We start from the raw sequence: 3,079 nt of genomic DNA, 5'->3' as shown, positions 1-3,079 counted from the left end.
CCAGAGTGACACCATTGCTCTTCAGTATTTTGGACAGGTCCCTAACAGCAGACTTTCCCATTGCAGTATGTCTAGTTTTATTTACCTTTTGGGGGCTTAACATTACATTACAAGCACATTCCCATGTCAGTGAAATCCATTAGAAAATATGATTTTTTTTACTGTTTTTTTAAAAAATGCCTTTATTTCTTGATTCATTAAAAGTTCATTCATGTCATTGCTTATTTAAAAAAAACCCAAATACAACCAAAACATCAAAATGGATTTTTAAAGACATTTCACTTTTTTTTTGCTATTAGAAATTAAATTGTTTTCCTTCTACCCTACCTACCAATGTGGTAAATCCTTCTGGGTGGTCATTCTGGCCTCCAAAGTGCCATGGCCATTTCTGCTGCCAGGTAAGATAAAAAGGCAACGGATGCAGCTGCTTGCTTAAGAAAGTCTTCAGGGACCAATCTAGAAAATATGATTTCTAATGACTGCTAAATGTTCCATAACTTTGGATACACTAATTTCTTCGCTGATAATGCATGGCTTCTTTATTTGACCATTATTTAGAAACAATACTGTGATAAAAGCTTTCTTTAAAAAAAAAGATAAAAATAGTCATTTTATATTCATTCCATTATTCAGAGAAGAAATTAATAGAGTTCATATTTTTTTAAATTTTATATTGGTTAGTTTTCAAAGTTTATATACATCGTGCTTCACACTCTTCGTCATTCACATTGTGTTTCAAATAATCATTCCCATGCATTATGTTTTATAAAATTAATCACTATTGGGCTATGCCCACCAGGACTATTATCCTGTCTTTTTAGGTCTCTCCCAGATCTTTGTTCCCTTTCTCCACCCACCAAATTGTGCAAGCCTGTAATTTCACCCCTACCCATCTTTATCTCTCTTTTCCCACCCTTCCCCACCTTGGGCCCTGATACATATTTTACAAGTCATCCTTCTATTTTTACAATAATGGTCTTATACAGAATGTGTGCTTACGAGACTGAGTTATTTCACTCAGTATAATGCTCTCCAGTAATAGACCTCATCCATTTTCAAGATTTTTAGTACATGTTACCAAGTTGCTCTCATGAAAATTAGTATATAGTGCACACACAAGCACTATATACTACAGTAATATTGTTGCTGTTGTTTGGTGTCACGGAGTCAAGCATGACTTGTGGTGACCCTATAAACAAAAGATCTGAACCCTGCTCTGTGCCATCCTCACGCTTCCTGACACAAGAGCCCATTGCAGCAATCACCTTATTAGTCCAGCTGGTTAAGGGTGTTCCTCTCCTTCACTGATCCTCCACCCTTCCCAGTATCATGTCCCTCTCCAAGGAATAGCCCCTCCTAGCAACATGCCCAAAGTATGTGAGGGAAATCCTTATCATTCTTGCCTCCAAAAAGCACATAAGCTGCACCGTCTCCAAGACACATCTATTAGTTCTTTTGACTGTCCATGGGATGTTCCGTGCTCTTTTCCAACACCACAACTCAAAGGCATCAGTTCTTTTTCTGTCATCCTTATTTATTATCCAGCTCTTGGATACATAGCTAGCAACTGGAAAGACTATGGCCTGAATCAGACGCACCTTGGTCTTCAAACTGACATCACTTCTCCTCAGTAACAGAGTTATATAGTGTTTAGTAATATACATACTTAACAGTAGTTTATGAGGACATCTATATTATTGCTAGAATTAAAGATTTTCCTTAGAAGTATTTTATGTTATTACAGGTAAATAATGCTGTCCCATAATTTGCAAGACTTAAATTGTACATTTTTATATGGTTATTTTTATTTCATCTCATAACTTGCCTGTTTATGTCTTTTGGTCCCTTATGTATTTAAATATGGCAACTGAGGCTGAGCCCTCGAGTATGGAAACACAAAGGGGGAGGAACAGTTATAGCAGACACTAGTGACTGTAACGCAGACTATGAGAAGCATGAATGTAAGAAAATTGGATGTTGTTAAGAAAGAAATGATATGCATAAATATTGACATACTCGGTATTGTTGAAATGAGTTTGAATCAGACAATCATTTGGACTATGCCAGAGATGAAAAAGTGAGGAAAAATGGGGTTGCTATCATAGTTAAAAAAGTAATTTCTAGATCCGTCTTGAAATACAATGTTGTGAGTGACAGGATTAGGAACTCCAAAGAATATCACTATCATTCAAATATATGCACTAACAACTAGAGCTAAAGAAGAGGAACTAGAAGATTTCTACCAACTTTTACAGTCAGAAATTGATCAAACGTGCACTCAAGATGCATTAATAATAATGGGGGACTGGAATGCAAAAGTTGGGAACAAGGAAGAAGGATCAGTAGTCAGAAAACATGGACTTGGTGACAAAAATGAGGCTGGAGATAGAATGATAGAATTCTGTACAATCAATGTTTTATTCATTACAAATACTTTTTATAAGAAATAGAAATGCAGGCTATACACACGGGTTTCACCTGATGATACGCATAGGAATCAGATCAATTATATCTGTGTGTGGGGGGAATCACTGGAGAAGCTCAATATCAGCTGTGAAAAACTAGGCAGGTGCTGATTGTGTAGCAGACCACCAACTACTCATATGAAAGTTCAAGCTGAAACTAAAGAAAGTTAAACAAATCCATCCATCCTCTGGAACCAAAATTTGGCCTTCAGTCTATCCCAGCTGAATTTCAAAACTATCTCAGGAAGAGATTTGAGGTCTTCAATACTAATAAGCATAGACTCGATGAGCTGTGAGAGGATATCAATAATATCATCCAGGAAGAATGCAAAACATCATTACAAAGAGGAGGAAGAAAAGACTAAGGTGGATGTCAGAAAAGACTCTGAATATTGCACCAGAGCACCGTGAAGCCAAAACAAAGGGAAGAAATTAAAGGAGCTGAACAGAAGATTTCAAAGGGAAGCATGGGAAGACAAAGCAAAATATTATTATGAAATGTGCAAAGAGCTAGAGTCAGAAAATCAAAAGGGTCAAACTTGCTCGTGATTTCTTAAGCTGAAGGAACTGAATAACAAATTCAGACCTCGAGTTGAAATACTTAAGGATGCTTT

This window comes from Elephantulus edwardii, unplaced genomic scaffold (genome assembly GCF_000299155.1).
Source record: "Elephantulus edwardii isolate Elephantulus edwardi_28Jun2011 unplaced genomic scaffold, EleEdw1.0 scaffold00002, whole genome shotgun sequence".
Taxonomy (NCBI): Eukaryota; Metazoa; Chordata; class Mammalia; order Macroscelidea; family Macroscelididae; genus Elephantulus; species Elephantulus edwardii.
The sequence above is the reverse complement of the archived record's forward strand: the minus strand, read 5'-3'. Positions refer to the sequence as shown.